Source organism: Apostichopus japonicus, chromosome 3 (assembly GCF_037975245.1).
Source record: "Apostichopus japonicus isolate 1M-3 chromosome 3, ASM3797524v1, whole genome shotgun sequence".
In the NCBI taxonomy this organism is placed as follows: Eukaryota; Metazoa; Echinodermata; class Holothuroidea; order Aspidochirotida; family Stichopodidae; genus Apostichopus; species Apostichopus japonicus.
The window spans coordinates 27,845,060-27,867,883 of record NC_092563.1 but is presented as its reverse complement, the minus strand read 5'-3'; the positions used below and the strand labels follow the sequence as shown (position 1 = coordinate 27,867,883).

The 22,824-nt window shown below is 36.1% G+C and overlaps 1 protein-coding gene across 8 annotated transcripts in view; it reads right to left on the bottom strand.

The window, feature by feature from the left end:
• The window catches only part of LOC139965699 (zinc finger homeobox protein 3-like), a 205,032-nt gene that overhangs the window by 16,500 nt on the left and 165,708 nt on the right, over positions 1-22,824 (bottom strand). The window lies entirely within an intron of this gene.

The following is a 22,824-nucleotide window of genomic DNA, read 5'->3' as shown; positions in this document are numbered from 1 at the left end:
CAGCTAATTAACAAAATCTTCCTAATATTATTAAGGTTCACACAATCGCTTTTGCTTCCTCCCCATCCCGTTTCCTTACATAATACCTTCCTCCATTTTCAAACTCAGTTAGTTGTATTAAATCAATTAAGTTTTCTTCACTGGCAGAAAGATGTTGTACCTTCGAACTAATTACGGAAAGAAGAGTATCATATTCGAAACACGACAAGTTGCTGGCAAGCGAAGACTTGTGATATTAACCCCAACATCTAGCGGTATTAATCTTTCTTAAAATTTTCCGTTTTTCCTCGTTTTTTTGGGCAAACAAAGATACTCAATACAAGTACTCCCATATCAGTGACATCTAGAAAATGTTTGAAAATCCCCCAGACTCTGCCACATTCTGGGTCAAGATCACTCCTTGGTATTCAGTCAGGATGAATTAATGAAAGCTAATTACTAGTCAGCTCTTCAAGATGCCTGCAGGTGCCTCTCATGTTGCACGATCAATCACTTCAAAAGAATCATTAAAGGAGCTTTCCCTGCTTTTAACTTTTCTTGATAAAATTTCTTTTTCTTACATTTTGTATAGAACCGAGGCACTATACGAATGCTGTGGCACAAAAGGTGAGGTAAAATGGTCAATTCACCTTTAAATCCTAGCTGATGACCAAATATGAAATTCTGGTTGCAAAATAGCAAGAAGGCCCAACCAAACAAAACAAGGGAAATTAACAAGAGAGATGTGACATAACCAAATCCATTGTCAACAGACCTTGAGTTTATGTTAATGGTGGGTGGTATTGTCCTCACAATAATCATGTGCTTCACTGTCTCTGCACATTATTGTCAGTTAATATACCACAGAAGATTCAATATTACCCTTACTAACAGACTGTGGCATCACTTTAGAACAAAATAATTGAATCGAGCGAAACCATTTAAAAGCTGCTTGACACTTGCAAAAAAAGATGAAATTGTAGAGATTTCTACATTCGGGCATATCAGAGTAGGAAAGCAATATTTTCAAAATATGTTCCATGTTGCAAGTAAGTATCAAACATAGCATGAAATGGTGTTTCCACTAAGTACTATTGCGGTCAAAGTCAGTCATGCAAAAGTAAAAGGGAGTGTTTTTCAATGCAATCCACCTTGATTGTGGATGTTTAAGATAGTTTTCATAGTTTAAATAAGATGCACTGATAAGCTCAGACAATTATTAATAGGGACCTATGTAAACAACCAGTATAGAATAGAGCTTCCAACCACTTGATCTGCTCAGAGCAAATTACTGTACATGTAAGGAGTTACAGCATACTGTTTACAGGTGTTATACAGAAATTGAAAATCCCCAACTCAGCAAACCTACTGCAATCATAAAGACTAAACCTCATTGTCTGTAGCTATAAAAGCTGAGACCCTCTCTTTGTTTTCTCTCCCAAAAACGCAGTGAACTGTCCCCTTTAACCTAATTGCTACAATAGGGTCTGCCTTAACTATTTACAATGGCTCCTCAGGATGCTGACAGCCTTGTTTGCACAGCAGCTATACAGTCAGATCCCCAGAAAATACCAATTAAAAAATTAGGTTTCCTCTCTCAACGAGACGGGATACATAAAAGTGTATACTTCCTGTTCTGAGCTGAGGGTGATTAAATCCTTCATAGTGAACTATGTTCAGTACTTATAATTCCTGTTATTCAACTTGTACAACCAACAAGGTCACTATAAACTGTATTCAACTTGACTGTGCATTATTCCGGCAACAGTATGATGAGGGTATGCCTTACTTATGTGAGCACTCTTTTTTTATATACATATATATATATATTTATAAACATACATACACATACATACATATACATACATACATATATATATGTGTATATATATATATACATATATATATGTGTGTGTGTATATATATATATATATATATATATATCGGCCCCGTTTAATGTGAACTGAATAACACGAACCAGTAGAAGATACCGCAATGTACACAAGTTTATGCGTATGACATATAGTACTTGCTTTTATTACATTTTAAAGAATCACCGTATTTACCCATATCAAAACCTTGCACTATACATGCTTCTACCCATACAGTCATACTGTCTACCCACTTCATTCATCTTAACCCTCAGAGAAAAATATTGTCTGACTTATATAATTGAATAGCACTCAAAATACACAGGGATGGCAAATAGTTCTCTGTTACAAAAATTTGAAAACTCATTCAGCAGGGGGTGGAATTGAGGGAAGGCGGGGGGGGGGTGGCAACAATGGTTCCTCCTGGTATTTCATTCCTCCTGGCATCCATGCAACTCAAGGCATGACTGTTATATGAATTTTTCCAATACAATCATAACATTTGAGCTTTTTAGCTGAAATTATTCTGATATTCAGGCATGTGTTTCAGCATATAAACAATAGGGAACACATTACACAGTCAGTACCAGCAAGAGTCAGGGGAAGTAGAGTCCTATCCAGCAAATACAGGCTTAATTGTCATGAAAATTAAAACACTCCTCGCTATTTGAAAAAAAAATTGTTGAAATGCAATTAACTTCCCATGCAACAGAGGATAGCTTATTGCCATGGTTAATTGTGCTTCATACTACAATATGTTTTCATCTTATCAAAGGAAAACTTAATGAGTATACACTGGGAATGTCGGGATGACAACAAAATATTGTTGTTTACAAGAATTCAGCTTTGAAGTATTTGCAAGTCGTTCCAATACTCAGGTACGAAAGCTAATTAAATGAGCAGCTCGTCAGCACTGGCTACTGGTGCTAAAGAAACATGAAAATGTCTCTTCCTTTTTGCTGATATTGCAGAAATGGCTTTACATTTCAGGTATAGTGAAACCAGCTTTCAAGACACATTATATCATATACATCAGTATATTTTGAATATTTTGCTCCACTAAAATACACAATTGTTATATTTATAGTGTGGCTGCTTGAGTATACTGAGAATCCACAATAAGGGTTGCTTGCTATGCAGAAAATGTTTTTGTAATGAAAGCTGTATGTCAGGTGATCGAAGCTCAGTCATTAACTATTGGTTTGTGTATTTTTGATGAGTTTAGTTTATGCCATTTCCCCAACAAAACCAGAAGACTGCAATTTTTATCACCACAGGTTCTGTTGTATCTCTGTGTATATGAAGTAGGAAAGTTTGAAGTACTTAGATACTTCTTCCAAATGTTCACTAAAACGATGGGTCTGTGATTCGACATATGAATACTTTCCATCAATACAACATACCGTATTCACCCTATATATCCAACCAATATATTGTACAGTTCTTTTTACAAAGACAAATGAACCAAACGTGGTATGTTTGACCTCTCAGGATTGACTACACCTCCTTGTAAAGAAGAATAATAATTCATTTAATCTTCTTTTAATACTGCTTTTAAATGTTTAAGTTTTGACTTTTTGAACCCATTTGATATTTGAGAAAAAAAAAATAGTCATTTAAACTTTGAAATGGGTATAACCTTTCCCAAGGTAGAAGAGGAGTTTCCACACTTTACAATGCAATGGGGAGTTAACAGAGAAACACACAAGTATATCACTACAAAGTCATACCTTTCTTAAGCTCAGTACACATGTATACAAGTTTTCCCCAAGGTAGAAGAGGAGTTTCCACACTTTACCATGCCATGGGGAAGTAACAGAGAAACACACAAGTATATCACTGCAAAGTCATACCTGTTTGTTAAGCTCAGTACACATGTATACAAGTTTTATGCATTCTGTCACATGTACTTTATACCATACACATTGTATATATTTCAGAACTCTTGTTTCAAACCTCAAGTACTTAATTCATACTCTGTAAGTTGCTCATGGCATCTGCTTCTAATTAACGCTTCCAAATTAAAATTTGGAAAAAAAAAAAAGAGAGAGAGAGAGGAAAGAAGATGAAGAACAAAACTTAAGGAGCCAGCCGTAAAAATATCGACCAGCGCTCATGACCTCCCCTCGTGATCAGCCAAAAAAATCTTTGGAAGTGTTTATTGTGAACTTTCTGGTGGCTAAATACAACCCTACACCTTAATTAGAACCTTGCAAGTACGTTAATGCTCAAGGGCTTGGGCCAAATCTCTCATGGTTTCCATTATCGATATGACTCAGAAAATTTTAATTAACCTTCATTAAATATCACATCTCTTGAAATTATGAAATGTTTGCACAGCCCTGTCTGGTGCAAATGGAATTTGGCAGGTCTAATTGGATATCAGATAAGGCTGAGGTATTTATTTTTCTTATTTAATAGGACAAGATCTCTGAGGAACGTAATCAAAATGTAAGAGAAAAAAATTAGACTGTGGAGCACATAAAATACGACAGAAAATTCGGGCAAAGTACCGAGATACGGATTAGGAGAAAAAGAAAAATGAAAAAAAAAATGAAAATGACACAGAGAGTCGACTTCCTGTTATTAATCATGAGACATTGAAAAATTACCTACAAAAACAGACGAAGTACGTTGCATTATCGGGTATCACTTGAAATCGTTATATGTCATGATACACGTTTGATCTTTTGCTCATTGTGTAGATGTACTTTTGTCTTTTAAGTGGATGCTACAGTAATACAACTTTTACGACACAAATGGCAACATGTTTTAATTGATTAGTGTGCGGCACAGATTGATATCGTTTCATTTATGTACATTAACTACTGATATTAAAAGGCAAGTATTTCTTGATGTTGTGGAAAGATGAGTCAGGTAACAGGATATGCAAAGCACAATTGATTAAACGTTTTCAGTCAATGGATTTTTCTCTTTCCCACTTACAGTTTAAGAATTATTTTTCCAAATCTAAAAGCAAAATATTTTACAGCATTTCATTTTTATTTTGAGAGAATGATTGACAGAGCCAGATCCCTTAATATTCCTTTTTTTCCCCTTTTAAATAATATTTTAATCTTTTTAATAATTTTTTTTTCTCACCATGTTGTTTACCTGTTGTCAAGTCTATTAATAAACAGGCTGACACAAAAGTAACCTAAGCTAGCTAACATTGCAGAAATGTAGGATAAAAAACACATTTCATGACCTCCAAAACTTCCTTAAATTGATACAATCAGATACAACCATCTGACTGCTGTTCAATCTAAGAAATTGATGTGGATACAACCATCTGCATGCTCCTCAATCTAACTAAGAAATTGATGTGGATACTACTGTTTGGCTGCTCCTCAATCTAACTAAGAAATTGATGTGGATACTACCATATGGCTGCTCCTCAATCTAACTAAGAAATTGATGTGGATACTACCATATGGTTGCTCCTCAATCTAAAGAAGAAATTGATGTGGATACTACCATCTGGCTGCTCCTCAATGTAATGAAGAAATTGATGTGGATACTACTGTATGGCTGCTCCTCAATCTAACTAAGAAATCGATGTGGATACTACCATATGGTTGCTCCTCAATCTAATGAAGAAATTGATGTGGATACTACCATCTGGCTGCTCCTCAATCTAACTAAGAAATTGATGTGGACACTACCATATGGTTGCTCCTCAATCTAAAGAAGAAATTGATGTGGATACTACCATCTGGCTGCTCCTCAATCTAATGAAGAAATTGATGTGGATACTACTGTATGGCTGCTCCTCAATCTAACTAAGAAATTGATGTGGATACTACCATATGGTTGCTCCTCAATCTAATGAAGAAATTGATGTGGATACTACTATCTGGCTCCTCCTCAATCTAACTAAGAAATTGATGTGGATACAACCATATGGCTGCTCCTCAATCTAACTAAGAAATTGATGTGGATACTACCATCTGGCTGCTCATCAATCTAACTAAGAAATTGATGTGGATACTACTGTATGACTGCTCCTCAATCTAATGAAGAAATTGATGTGGATACTACTGTATGGCTGCTCCTCAATCTAACTAAGAAACTGATGTGGATACTACCATATGGTTGCTCCTCAATCTAATGAAGAAATTGATGTGAATACTACCATCTGGCTCCTCCTCAATCTAACTAAGAAATTGATGTGGATACTACCATCTGGCTCCTCCTCAATCTAACTAAGAAATTGATGTGGATACTACTGTATGGCTGCTCCTCAATCTAACTAAGAAATTGATGTGGATACTACCATCTGGCTGCTCATCAATCTAACTAAGAAATTGATGTGGATACTACTGTATGACTGCTCCTCAATCTAATGAAGAAATTGATGTGGATACTACTGTATGGCTGCTTATCAATCTAACTTAGTAATTGATGTGGATACTACAGTACGGCTGCTCCTCAATCTAACTAAGAAATTGATGTGGATACTACCATCTGGCTCCTCCTCAATCTAACTAAGAAATTGATGTGGATACTACTGTATGGCTGCTCCTCAATCTAACTTAGAAATTGATGTGGATACTACCATCTGGCTGCTCATCAATCTAACTAAGAAATTGATGTGGATACTACCATCTAAGTAGAGAGTGCTGGACTATTTCATCTGATTTCAAGAAAATTATGCCTGGCCAACTTTATGACCGTAATATTTTCACAGCAATTGATGATTTTTTTTGGGCTATTGTCTTTGCATATTTTCATCATTATTCTCTAATTTTTGGTAAACAAATAAAGGCAACCAGATCATGTTTTGAATAATTACCTTAATTATATTTATTCTGATGAAAACCTATGACATCCCCAGACGGCTATAACATTACAGCATTCCATGATTTGTTAGAACTAAGTAATTTACACCCCATACTGGATAATGGATATTTTATTGATTCCATGTATGAAGTGAATCATCGTAACCATGGGACAACAACAACTATAAAGAGAATACAGCAGATTCACTAAAATCTGCAGATTTTTTTCGGTATCCATGACAAAGCTCATCATCATCAGCTGACCTCATTTTAAATAATTCAGACAATTGGTTGGCATCTGAATCAGTGTTCGGTGAGGCTTGCAATCTTATCTGGGTAGTAAAAATAAAAACTGTTTTCAATCGTACAAAGCTGTTAATTAATAATCATTAATTTGCAGCAAAACAAAATCTAGGGAGGGTTTCTAGTAGTTGGCTTGGGCAAATATGGTACAGAGAACAACACCCTCGACATATATTCGCCACAATTCCTGCAAAACCTGGTGTTCAAATGCCAAAAATGGCTGCTCTTCATATAATTATTTCACAACAATTTTTTTTTTTATATTTACCTCAAATTTTTTGCAAGCATTCTCTAGCAAGTAGTTGCCATCTTCATCATCACTTTAAATTAAAGCAATTCTAGTTTTTATGCTTCTATTAGTTGAGGCATTTTGTCCAGAATAATGACTAGGTTTATCTGTAATATAACTGAGCTCCCATCATGACTTAACAATCATCACATGACAACCTCCCAAGGAAGTTTACTTTACCTCACAAAAAAATCACCAAGCCCTCCCCCCCCCCCCACATAAGGGTTGGTTTCAATGACCTCAGTTGCCACACCTCCTCCTTTGAGTCATCCTAGATCCGTCGCTGAAAAGATGACCCCCCACTCCCCCCACCTCCCCCAATATCCTGCGATCACCAGATACCATCTGGAGGTGCCTTCAAACCAGGAGATAATTATGTTTGCCTCTCCCAAAACATCAACAAAACCAAAAAAAAGTTTTAACAATTTTAACACTCTCGTTTTAACCAACATCCCAAATTTGTACAAGCTTTCTTTCCTAACCTGATGTAAAGCTGTAAATAACAATGAAGCCTTCCACAAAATGCCTTTGGATTCTTTGGACTTCTGTGTACAGTGGCCGATGAAAAATTGCATATACAGTAAGACACTTAACAAACACTTTTACAATCAAAATAGACCATAACAGTGTATGCATATAAGAATTTAATTTATGTCTTCTCAAAACTCACTCATTAGAGAATCAGCACTTGGTTTAAAAAACTTGGCAAGCTGCCTGACTTATTCAGCCCATCCCCATATTGTTTCCCATAGACATGATTCCCTCTTATTATATTGAGAAGATGCTCACTACTACACTACACCAGCACAGACATATGTACACAAAAAAATACCTCCATATGAAACACAAATACACAGCATGTCATAACAACCAGGCGATTCAAATGACTAGCATTCTGCATTCAAAATGTTAATCTAATTTACAACTTTGCCGTTGGAGTAGTAGACCCTAAAGCCAAGAGAGGCCTCCATAAAATATGCTGCATGGAAACCATTACCTATTAATATTTGCTGAAACTCATAAAAATAGTTCTTAATGGATCGCATCATTGCTTTTAAGTAAAGCAGTACAGATCACAACAACAGCTGCCCTGCAATGTTACTTAATGTAATTACTAGTTACGGATGGCGAATGAAGACTAGAGAGAGGTCGCTAATCAGTTCATTATGTACGGCAGAGACGACTACGACGACGACGAGGAAGAAGCATGTAGGGTATATATAGGAGGATGTCAAGTGGACAAGTGTACATAGGATCTCGTGTTGCACTAGACACCTACCCCTCAACGAGGTTCTAGCCACCCCTGGCATGTAAATCAATGAAGATCACCTCGAATCAAATAATCATCTTTAAATTAGGTTCAGGTCGTTGGTACTTTTACAATGATATATGATCTGCCTTCAGGGAATTATTTCCAACCAAAAAAAATATTTATATATTTTTTTGTTCTGGAAAAAAAAAAAAAAAAAAAAAAAAAAACTACAGATATATTTATACCCTTTCCCATAAATTCATTTTGCAGACTGTGAAAAGTCAGTTCTCAATCAAACCCTGTTATATCAAACCTGTCCCTAATCCTCAAATTTCATTCCCCCAAAGCTGTTGGTTAATTACAAAGCAGCCAAAATTATTCTTTTCTTTCCAAAGAAATTTCCAAGCGCCATAGGGGAAGTTGAGGAGATTTTGCAGGGATAACACAGCGGGGCACGAATCAGAAGGTAGTAGAAGGTATAATTGGGAGATGCCATAAAAACAAACGGGTTGGCGCATACTTTCACATGACCCCGCTGACCCTAAGATGATTAACTCTTAAGGTCTGGAATAGTCATCAAATGAGGCATTCAAAGACCTCCCCACACACCACTGCCACATCTTGGGAGTAGTGAGTAGTAGTAGTAGTGTATTAAATGGTTGTAATTTGTCAGTTCCTTCAATGCATGGTTGGCACACACAGTAGTTGAGAACAGCAGAGACAGTTACAGCAGTATCAGGTCTGTAGTACACATGTGGTTTGTCATAAATGGCTCTCTATTATACCTCTGTTGATGGCCAGCCCCCAAATGGGTGCAATTAAAATCTGCTGCTGCCTGCAGGCATCTTTTGAAGTTCAGCCATGTATGAGATGACTGCCACAAGATCATTTACAGACAATGTTCACATTTTCTATGTTTGAAGTTTTACAATAATTTCTCATCCTTATGTCAACATGGAAGGATGAATGAGTGAGAGAGAGAGGAACAAGGCATGATTCTGGAAATCATTTAGTTGTTGATGGACTCTGCCTTAGACCACCATATGAAAGAAATCAATCTAGCCAAAAGTAGTGGTATCAAATTCAAACAACCCTAAAATCAATGCCATTTTCCTGATCCCAAATATGCTAGCAATGGTCACCTACATTGGTCACCTAAGTTGGTACAACTATTCCCAAGAGCAGCTCTTCATCTTAGAGGTCTTACATAATAGTAAGTCTCTTGTTATTCGCACTGATCAATATCTGTGAATAATTCACGGAGGCTGACCATGGGCAGGGAAAGACCCTTTGAAATAATTTTATTGACTAAATGCGCCTTAAATGTGGAGGCAGTTATATTCATAAATCTCAGTCTTATATATATTCAAACATTTTGGTCATTAAAGGTTTTTTTAATAGTTTTTTTTAAACTTCTAATTGTTTAAACAATTTACCCAATCAGTCCTTCTGTTTTTGTAAACTTATGCAATTGTAACTGAAGCTATATTAAAATGGCTAGCCTCTATCTGTTTTATGAAGCCTATAAAGGATTTCCTTATGTGATAATTATAGATTTTAATTACCTATCCTTGCCGCATACCTTAGGTCACCTTATCTTTACAGTTAATTCAACAATGACAGGAATAAGTACAACAACTGTACCGGTTAACTCCCAGAGTACTGACTTGACCTAAAGTTCCTTTAATAGAATATAATTTCATGGAATACTATCACATTCAAAACCTTAACTGACGAATGTTTAAATGATACAACATGAATTTATCGGCTACCGAATATGGAGGAGTTGGTCGATGCAGATATGCAAGGGTCCTATTCCATTGTCCAGCTTTGTCTATTTAATTAAGGCTGACAGATGTGGGACAAGAGGGCTTTGTTTTTTAATAAGAGATCCTACTTTTTCTGATACTTCACAAATCCAACGACAAAATCAGGTGACTTGCTCAAGTCCTTCGAATACAGTACATATATACTACTACTCCATACAAATATCTTACAAATGGGAACATGATTTTGCCGAACTATTCAAGGGTATTATTTGTACTTTGATATAAACTGAAGATCTATAGCATTAAAATATTGTGTGTGTGTGGGAGGATGGTGAAGGGGGGGGGGGGTAAAAATATTCCAATTTAATTTCTCAATCTATAATTTAATTGCTCAACGGCACTGAACGGAAAAGGCAAACATCTTGAAATATTTTAACAGAAACAAAAGGACTTAATATGGGCAGACACATGGAGACCTCCCTGTGCAGAAACACCTCATTAAATCTGAAGACCACAAATATCTGCTGCAGTAACGAAAACCACTCTTTTATGAAATTGTGATAGCATTAACCACACCACACGAATGATGACTATCATCGACAGATCTTGCCACTACTGTTGAGGGGATACAACTTGGCTGGCCTTTATAATGAAGTAGTGGAACAAAGGAATTTACATTTATAGTTACCACCACAATACTAATCATAAGTAAGTCATAATGGAGCTTATACCAAAATGAAAACGAGCTGGTTGCTAGTAATTAATCTGTACAGTGTAAACGGACTGCTAAAACAGATAAATGGTAGACGTACTGTATGTTCTATCATCATTCATTCTCCTGTGTGTTCCATCACACAGTGTAAGAAATGTGTCTTACCCATTCGTCAAAACGACTCCAGTATCTTTCAAGAAAGAAGGTTAAATGCCAAAGGTCAAAGGTAACAAAGTTTCAATATTACCGGGCTAAAATAGTTTAGGATCCAACGTAATTTGGTATCGAGTATGGGTAATGGAGAATCAGGTTAATTGCTTACTCAATGACTTTTGGTAACGATTTGGTTCATTTGCTATGCTATTGATTGCCATGCTTTGTATATTTTATAATATGTACATGCTGCTATATGACATGTTATAGGTTGCACATATTGCTATACATGCTATGGACTACTATATGCTGTAGATTGCCCTATGCTATAGAATGCTTATGCTATAGGTGGCTATGCTTTATGCTATGCTATATGATGTAGGTTGCTATATGCTGTAGGTGGCCCTATGCTATAGCTTGCCTATGCATATGCTATATGTGGCTATATATGCTATAGGTGGTACATGCTGTAGGTTGCTGTATGCTATAGATTGCCTATATATGCTAAAGGTAGTTACACATGCTATGCTATAGATTGCTATATGCAAGATATTTCATCTTGTTTAAATAACAAAGACAATTATCTGAAACTCATCGGACCGAGTGACTGTATCAAACAGGGTTAAGTGATGTACCTGTATCAAGTTTGAACTGTTTGGTTTTGGGGAAAAATATTCAGTGGTCACACTAACAAGCACTATGCCATACACTGCACACACTTTAATGCAGGAGTCTGAAGGTACATGCCGACACATCGCCTTTAAACCGATACTAAACAGCCCAACTCTGCCTATTCCAATATAATGTAACAAGTAATGTTTATCATACACTGAGTGGTACTACCCCACAACCATCCAAAACTACAGTAACACAATGTGCAATCAAATTTATTAACATTTTATACTTCATTATCATCATCGTTCCACCATTAAAAACACCTCACATCACTAAATCTAAACTTCCTGTTTGTTTAAACACCAAAACTATTCCCTTTCACTTGCTTTTATAATACCCTTTCCACAGAAACTGAATTTATAATCAGAATTGGGAAAAAGGAAGGGAATATATTCTGGAACAAAAAATAAAACTGTCCTTGTTTTTTTTTTTCTTTTTTCCTTCATTCTTTCCCATTTAGGATGTCCTTTTACAAACTGTTGGTGAGTAAACCACAGCCTTTGTCTTCCGTCAACGGTAGTTGTTGTCTTTGAATATTAAATTCAACGAGATAAGCCTCCCAATCTCGACTGCCTCCAGACATGTTTTATTTTCAACCAATAGTCTTCATTCATTCAATCAATCAAACCAATTATAAAGGCCTGAAAATATGTAAAAAAGGCTATTTGAAAAAAAGAGCTTTTTCAGACAAAAAAACAAAATCTTCCACATAAATACACATTAGACAAAAGAATGGTTTGTACTTCTTATGAAAACAACTTGGGATTGATAATACCCATAAAGGCCCTCCGGTAAATTTATATATGTGTATGTATATATACATATATATTAAAAAGAAAAAAGAAAAGAAAAAGAAAAAAAAAGGGGGGTCTTAGTGAGAAATAAAAGACAGAGGGGAGACAAATATGCAACTTTTCCTTTTTTTTTTGTGAAAAGAAAAAAAAAATTACAGCTACAGCTTTACTGGTGTCAACTTCTTGGGATTATAGCCAAAATTCCATCCTGATTGAATTACAAATGTCTGTTTAAGTTATCACTTCTGAGAAGCTAAGGAAAAAGTTAAAGAAAATAACTTTTCAATTTGTGAGATGGATTAGAGCAATAAATTGTTGATTACAGTTTCTTATCTTCTCGTTGAGACTTTTTGCCCTTAATGTTTTTGTCACTTCTGAGAGAAAAAATTCATTAAACCAATTTTTTTTTGTTTTATTGTTTTTATTTTGGCTTATTCTTTCGCTCATGATTCTTTCATATTAAAATCGTGGAAATGATGAAGCTCGCTCTGAGCTCTTTAAAAGAGCGGAGCTTTGCGGAGTAATAAGATGAAGATCCTGACGGGTAATTATTTTCCGCTCGTAACTGATTCGACTCGCGACTATTAACTCTCTTTGTGACATTTGTAATTTCAAAGCGAAAAAAAAGAAGTCTGCGGAGCGAACATACTCGCATAAGTATGCTGATCGTAGCTCCGAGAAAGATTTTCTTGGCTTAATGACTAATTAGGTCTTTAAAACTTGAGCGCTGTCACACTCAACAGAGGAAACAAGTTGTCAGACTGTAGCGAAATTACCTTGTTAGCATTAAAGTACATTTGCAATAATTGACATTTTCCTTTGTCTTTCCCTTAACAGCCATCGTCTTCGTCGATGTCGTCTGATAAGAGCATTTTCATTATAGAAGTAGATCAGAATGTTGTCTTGAAGTCACACAAGACAAAAAAGTGCAATAAGTGTCTAATTTTACTGCCTTTGCCATCAAACACAAATTTCTCTGCTTATTTTTCTTCAATTTTGAAGTCACATTATTAACTTTGATCATGTCAGTATGGATACAGCTTAACTAATTAATGCAAATGGTTTATGTTTGCAGCATAATTTGTCTTGCTTTATCATACATATAGCTTTATATTATTTGCTTTTATTTGTTTGTTGCATTACTGTCACATCCCATCTGATGCCTGAAAGAGAGTCTGTATCTATGTAACAACAATTATTAACATTTAACTTAGGCCTACCACATTCTGCTAAAACCCTAGAGGTCAAGCCTAGGCTTAGCTTAGGCCAACCACATCATACAGTAGCAGTTGCACCTAGCCTAGACCACATTGCAAATGAGAATCAAGGATGAATCTGTGATTTTGGTCAACTACTGGGTATAAATTACCAGTTACTTTCTCATATCTGCTACTCAAAAGAAATTTTTCATAGGAGTGGATGCCTACCGAACATTGTAATAAAAATGTCTGTGAATCAGATATAAACTAGGGATAAGTAGCGCACCTGCATTGCCCCAAATATCAGCAGGTTTCAAGTCTACAAAACGAACATTTCCTTTTCTTTGGTCTTTATTCGGGTGTTTGGAGTTTATTGACCATGCATGAAGGATTGAATGAATTGCCCCTTTCACCAGCATGAAGGAGTGAATGAATTCCAAAGGGGAAAATTACTATAGATAGTAACTAACTATACATCCAGCTCAGAAATCTGGCCTATTTCTTATTCTACTATGGTCTGTACTGTTAAGCTTTTCCAAGTCATATTTGCCTTGTAACTTACTTGATGATATGATCCAGCAATAAAGCTACTCACCTGTCTCTGCACACCTCCTGCATTCTCAATTAAATCACACCACAATTGTTAAATCCTTCCCTCATTCTCCATCTACCATCAAGCAGCTATCACCTTGCATTTTTGGAAAAGGTTATACTACTTTCTGTGATGGCCAGATCAATCTGGTGACAACCTTTTGCTGATTAACCAATATACATCATTTAACTGGTGTCGTTTTGTGATAGGACTTCTTCACAGATTGACTGCTAGCTAAACTACCTACTGAATGAATCACAATACCTCATTAAGTTTGTACCTCTTTCCCTGGTCATTTCTCTCCCACCTCCCTTCCTCCCCCCTTCCCCCCTGTACATTTTACTTGTCTAAGAACTCTAAGAACATTTTGTGACATCTCTTACCACTCCCAAGTTCATTGCCGATCGGGTTACCAAGCCTCCTGTCACTGTACATTTATCTTTTCTCCTTGCCATCTCTTATGTAACTCAATCAAGCCCTCGGTAATTTAATGTCTGCTAAAGACCTTTCCCTGGATGTTCTCCTCCCGGTAGACATTACAGAGTACTTGAGAAGTTCTCTGCTGCGGGAGTAATGGTACATGAAGTATTTAGTGAGAGCCTTGGCCGGCTAATCATCTCCCTACTCCAGTTCATATTTCAGTACAGGATGGCTATTAACTTCTCAGGTTTGAAATGGTTAATTATAATCTCATTTTACAGCACTATGGGTGATATTGATGGCCGGGGATCGAATCGGGAACACACACGACATTGATGCTGTTACAACTTATCCCCTGTATTCATATTATTGACTGGCTGAACAGACAAGACTGTAATTAACAAATGTGTGATTCATTACCGGTATCGCTGACTCTTTTATTTTAAATACCCCAGAAGACTGCCTTGCAGATCATCTTCAAAATACCTCAAAAACTTCTCACAGATATTATGTCCTAAAAAGATGCATCCTCCTGAGATCAGCTCATTGGAAGGAGGAAATTAATTTTGCATCCAGCCAAAATGACGAAAGACCAAAAAAAAGATACGTTCCAAGACAGACAGAAACAATATAAGTGGAGTGTAATGGTTCCAGCCAGTGGCATCTGCAAAGAGAGGGGGTGGGGTGGCATGAGGTGTGATGGGGGTTGGGGAGAGGGGAGAAAACATTCAGTCGGATAATACCCTATCATCATTTTGGGTAAGATTTCCTTACTGTCAATTGATCACTGTGACTTGTATAGTGTCTGATGTCTTGCAAATGCTTTGAGCTTTTAGCACCATCAATCGTTGACTTAAGAGTACAGAATTGGACGGCTTTAATTTTGGAATCTGCAATCATTAGTTCTACGCCACGCAATGTAATTGGTACACAAGTAGGTACAAGCTATGTGAGGTAGGTGACATCCACTTGTACACTACAGAGCAATATAGGTCCAAGCCTAGTGGAAACACCGTCAGAGAAGGTGGTGATAACGGCAACAGAGAAGAAGAACTATGCACCACTGCATTTTCAAAAGAACTATTCTGCTGGCTAGATATGATTGCATTTACACAAATAAATTTGAAATGTTTTCTGTCATCAAATAGTGTAATGAATGTTATTTCACATCATATTTTAGATTCAAGGGATGACATTAGGTAGAATTTCAGTCTAAATATGTTCCAGTCCAAGAAGAAAGAACAGTTTACTAGAAGTTATTCCGGTGTTCAAAATATTCAACCCTAAAATTTGCTTCACCTCTGGAATGTTGCTTTACAGCTAAAATAATAACGGCCTTGGCTCTTCTCAGTTCAGGTGTAAATGTTAATCAATTGATTTATAAATTCTAATAACTCAGAAAATATGTTCTTTGAACTTCGAAACAAACAATGTCAGAGCACCGTTAGGTGACATTCAACACCCTTTGTCCTTGCCAAATTGTAACACACTTGCTAACACATGTCTTCTGTGTCTATGAAAGTGTTATGTTTACTGAGAAACTGACCTAAATGGTCTGTGAATCAGACTACATATGGTCCAGTCAGCGATAAATGACCAATATCAGAAAAAATAGTCCAATCATTGATTAATGATCAATTTCAGACTATATATAGTCCAGTCTTTGATTATTGACCACTATCAGACTATATATAGTCCAGCCATTGATTAATGACCAATATGAGATTATATATAGTCTAGTCATTGATTAGTGATCAATATCAGACTATATATAGTTCAGACACTAATTCATGACCAATATCAGATTATATATTGTCCATTCATTGGTTAATGATCAATATCAGACTATATATAGTCCATTCATTGGTTAATGATCAATATCAGACTATATATAGACCAGTCATTGATTAATGATCAATATCAAACTATATATAGACCAGTCACTGATTAATGATAAATATCAGATTATATATAGTCCAGTCACTTATTAATGATCAATATTGGACTATATGTAGTCCAGTCATTGATTGATGATCAATATCAGATTGTATATTGTCCATTCATTGGTTAATGATCAATATCAGACTATATATAGTCCATTCATTGGTTAATGATCAATATCAGACTATATATAGACCAGTCACTGATTAATGATAAATATCAGATTATATATAGTCCAGTCACTTATTAATGATCAATATCGGACTATATGTAGTCCAGTCATTGATTGATGATCAATATCAGACTATATATAGACCAGTCATTGATTAATTATCAATATCAAACTATATATAGTCCAGTCACTGATTAATGATCAATATGACCTTTTCAAAAGGAGCGAGCATTGCTCAGAAATATAACTTTTTTAGAAATACCACGTGGAATGATAACAGTGGTTTTGTAACATTCTATAACATATCAAAGTCAATATATGTGCCGAAAGCGATTCTTTCAAGTTAGTAATGGGTACTAGAAAGAAGGACTTGATACTCTAGAAAATGTCATGTGACTGGTGTTAGAGTAGTAACTTCCACTGGATATATTCGAAGTATTGTTGATAAGTTGGATTATTTAGTTCATACCACAGTAGTAAAACCTAACTCTAAAGGACCTCCACATGTATGTAATGAATCCATTACATACTGCATATTGTGTAAACTTATTAAGTTATATGACAGGATGCATTTTCAACTACTGCAAATTTATTCCGAAAAATTTCCTTCAAATCAATTTTGAATATCCACTATTGTTTAGAGAGTACTGCTTTGACTTCTTCAGCCATTCGGCTTTGTTACTCAGATATAACTTAGAAATGTAATCATAATAATCGTCAAATTAAGCCACCAACTTTATTATTTCCATCAAAAGTAAGATTATTTCTAAAAATATATCCTCCTGTTCTGCCAATCAATTTTCTTTCCTCCCGTCTCGTGGGGTATATCACCTTCTGTTTTGGATTTTCAGTGTTTTACCAGAGCATTGGTTGGTCCATAAGAGGAAATTAATCCTTTTTTTAAAAAAAAAAGAAAAAAATTCAGTTACAAATGAAAATTGATGGTTTAATAAAACATCAAACTCCTACTATATTTTACGATATGACACCGTTCAATTAAGCTTATACCGCATAAAATGTTGCACCAGTCGAGAAAAAAGAGAAAAGCGCCAAAAATTACGGGATCAAATGTCAGCTGAGGGGGATGGGCATAAACCAGTTTACGTCAAAGCAAATGATCGCTGATTTACAAACATTTGCAAGGATCTATGACAAATATAATGTTAAGGAACGATGACGACAAACAAAGTACTGGATTAATCTGACAAAGACTTCTGACATGTTACCACGGCGACGAGTGAATTTCTAGGTGGGACATTTGGAAGAAGAGTGTTTTAATCATGAAAATGCTTGATATGGAATAAACAATTGGATCAGTGGTTGCCTCATATTGAAAGAAGAGGGTCAAAACATTTGAACCCTCCCTCCTCTACTCCTTGCTTTGTAAATAATCAGATGCATTGGCACAGGAATTGATCAATAGAGAAAGAGAGAGGAGAGGGGGGGAGGTGAACTGGGTATGAGGGGAGGGTCTACCGATCAAACTGCATTATGCTATGCTCACATCTGATCTGTTTCAATGTGTCCTTCTGTACAGTTGTTACTGACTGTGAATATTTCTATCTGCGACAATACTTGAATTAGTTCCATGTGAGTATGAAATGAGTCTTGAACTCTGAATGTAGCAATACATGCATGGGGACTTCTGCTTGGAACAATGGTCATGGTTTCTTACAGAAGTTCAAGACAGTGTTTAACCTGTATTAATGACTAGGTTTGGGTTAATCTGAATTCATGCAAGTATCCTCTACCTAGGCTTAAGAGTGCTGACATATCTTTGGAACCTAGTAACAGAATTTCTCAACGAACTAAACCTTTGCAGAGATACTGCTGTAAAAGGCACATTACGATGAATGGTTTCAGACCTACCTAGTAGAGCAATAGTGGGAGGATGGTTGGTTATAATAGTATGGCACATCCAGCTGCTCTCGGTAAGGTTTAAAGGTCATCAATATTGACCCCAAATTTTTAGTTCCATAATAATCTATCACAAGTTACTAGTATAAACTGTTCATTCTTTTCATGTGTATTCTCACTATTCTCCACAATTCCCAGACAATGAAGAAGGTTAAATTAGACGGATCTCCCCTGTGAGGGAAAATTAATTCTAGCATATCAAATTCTAGCATTTTTGAGGGCTTTGCCAATGACCACTGCACTGAGAGATAAGCCATACTACAAAGTATTAATCTCTTGGAAAATTTTCAAATCAATCGTGTTCACATTAAGTGACTATTTTCCCTTTCCAGAGGAAGATAAATGAATGGAATCAAACATCACAGTTCTTTTCATTATTTTATCATTTCCACCCCGTTTTCACCTTTTTTATTCTGCCTTTCTGCTGATAACCAAGCTTCCAACATTTACTGACGACATCTCAAACTTCAAGCAGTCACTGACCGAAATCTGTGAGATTACAAAACTTTCGCTTATCAATGCCAGATTTTCGATATTGGGAAATTAAAGATGATATTAGTTTCTTCGGACTCGGATCTCTGTCCTTCATAATTGTGTACCACAGAAATGGGATTGTTGCATTGTCTGATTTTCGATATAACTTTTAGTCTTAACGTCGACCGTCTAATGAAAATTCATTCAAAGCCCTCTTCAAAGTAGTTAAACAATGAGCAGGTAACCTTCACTTCCACCGATCGAATAGATATACACCCTCGAAACGAACAATATTAAATAGGCAATTCGCATGGTTTTTAATCGATTCCTACATCATCTTTCTTCCAAAATAATAAATAAGAAAAAAACCTGTTTTGTTTTCCCCTCTCATTCATCAAAAAATTCGACTGTTTTTCCTTTTTGAAGAGTTCGAAAACAAACTCTTGTTTTTATTATGAAAGCGAAATATCTTGTCTTTCCCCTGAAACATTGATAACGATTTGTTGGTGTAAATATGATAAAGACCATGAAAAGTAAACTAGAACTGATGATGATGCTATCAGTGACAATACCTCCCTATGTGACTGTACTTATACTGTACTTATACGAGTCTTAAGAACACGACTCTTGTGTTAATGAGTAATACTAAGCAATATTCTTGATTAAACTTTGCACAATCCTGTATACATTGAAAGGCTTGTGTTGAGAGCATCGTTAATTGCTTTTCCCTCTGCATATATGAAAAAAAGCTGCAGCATAATTATGCCATTAGCAACCTTTACCTTGCAGCCTTACCAATTGTCCTGATTCATTCCAATTACTACAAATATTAAGACTGTTTGCAGACCAAGTAAAGAAAGTGCCCGGTTCACTCCTATTATTCAGTACGGGCAGGCCGTGTGCACTCTGCCTTAATTACTAACTATAGGAGGTGTTTGTAATATATAATTGAGTTCAATTTTTTGGTTTCAGGGAGAAAAAACAACGAAAATAAATAAGAGGCCTATGTCTCTAATTACTGAAAGCACCTTGAATGAAGACTGAAGCAGTTTTGTCATGCACACAGCAAACAGTGATAGAGGTGTTGGGTGATATGAAATGAGTTGCTCATGTCATAGAGTGATTAAAGGCAGAAAGGAATATTGGCTACACTTGATTAATGGGCAAAGCATAAAAAAAAAAAAAATATAGAAAAAAAAAAAAAAACTTAATATAGCTCTCCTGTGACTGACGTGAATTTGTAAAGAGAAACATGTCCATGAGAGAGTGTAAAGTACAGGGTGACTGTAAAATTGACAAGCGCGAGTAAATCATTGTGTTGCTACAGGCTGCTACATAAGGGAGAGTGATCAATGTAGGCAGATAACCTTAATGTGAAACCATAAGACATTGTCATCCTCGTGAAGCAAAATGGATTGCTCCAAGGACAAAGAAATGAGAAGGAAAACAACAAATAAATAAGAGAGAAAAAAATAGGAAAAAAGTCAAACGTGAATGACGATAGAGTTAACTTTCCTCGCCATCACTGGTTTGCACTTTGCAAAGCCTTCTTCTCCATTTCAAAACAGTTCACATTATTCGATTCTGATTCGGGAACTTATTCGTATTTCAATGAAAGTACAATGCATACTATGAACTATCAAAGCGACATTTCGTACTCTCTTAAAGCAGTGTTGCATCCCTGCCTTTCATTTTTGTTGAGTGTCTGATATTTTGTATTCCTCCTATTTTTCTCATATATGGCAAAATCCTGAATATGAATTTTGAATTCCTCTCAAAGTGATCTGCTTACTGAAACTCATAGGAGAAACAAGACCACATTAATCAGGAGATGCCCTGCTAGTGACTGCTACAGCTGTAGGCAATATTGTTTGAAGGAAGTAACATTTCAGGCTTTGGATTTATCTCCCAAACAATTCATTCAAATACAAAGTTTATGGCCATGTGCAGTCAGTATTCTAACACAACCCTATTGTTCCCCTCGGTCTGTGGTCATTGTTCTAACACAACACTATTATCTCCCTCGGTCTGCGGTCATTATTCTAACACAACACTATTGTTTCCCTCGGTCTGTGGTCATTATTCTAACACAACACTATTGTTTCCCTCGGTCTGTGGTCATTATTCTAACACAACACTATTGTATCCCTTGGTCTGTGGTCATTATTCTAACACAACACTATTGTTTCCCTCGGTCTGTGGTCATTATTCTAACACAACGCTATTGTTTCCATCAGTCTGTGGTCATTAATCTAACACAACGCTATTGTTTTCCTCTGTCTGTGGTCATTATTCTAACACAACGCTATTGTTTCCCTCGGTCTGTGGTCATTATTTTTACACATTACTATTGTATCCCTCGATCTGTGGTCATTATTCTAACACAACGCTATTGTTTTCCTCTGTCTGTGGTCATTATTCTAACACAACGCTATTGTTTTCCTCAGTCTGTGGTCATTATTCTAACACAACACTACTGTTTCCCTTGGTCTGTGGTCATTATTCTAACACAACACTATTGTATCCCTCGGTCTGTGGTCATTATTCTAACACAACAGTATTGTATCCCTCTGTCTGTGGTCATTATTGTAACACAACACTATTGTTTTCCTCGGTCATTATTCTAACACAACACTATTGTTTCCCTTGGTCTGCGGTCATGATTCTAACACAACACTATTGTTTCCCTCGGTCTGTGGTCATTATTTTTACACAACACTATTGTATCCCTCGGTCTGTGGTCATTATTCTAACACAACGCTATTGTTTTCCTCTGTCTGTGGTCATTATTCTAACACAACGCTATTGTTTTCCTGACTGCGGTCATTATTATAACACAACACTATGTTTCCCTCGGTCTGGGGTCATTATTCTAACACAACAGTATTGTTTCCCTCGGTCTGTGGTCATTATTCTAACACAACAGTATTGTATCCCTCGGTCTGTGGTCATTATTCTAACACAACAGTATTGAATCCCTCAGTCTCCAAGTTGTGTACAACTTGAGATATATCATCATGTGTGTGCATTACCATCCAGACCATACATTGTCCCGTCTGTGGGAACTTCTTAACTGCCAGATGTATATGGACAATAGTCTATACAATTAACCAGTGTCAACATTGTGTTCGGAAAAGGCGAGAAGCCTTTTATTCACAGGAACAATAAGAAGCACTTCAAAGAGGCACATCAGTAGACCTGAAAACAAAAGATGCTGTTGGGACCATTGTTGAATGTGTCCAATTCTCCTCTGAAAAGTATATTACACCTTGGCAGGGTTTCAAGCCTGGTGGGGACAGAGATTTAGCACTCTGTAGATAGCTTCCCTAATAAAGGAAGTGTTGATTCTTCACTAACTGACGAAGACTAATAAAATAACTAGGCCTATTATGTACTTGGTGAAATGGTTGTGATGATATGCTTTCATGTATCTTTCCTTTTATATACAAAATTGTATCTTCATTCTTCACATTATGATGTACCTCTCCTATCACCCTCTCCCACACCTGCACAAATTTTTCATTCCCCCTC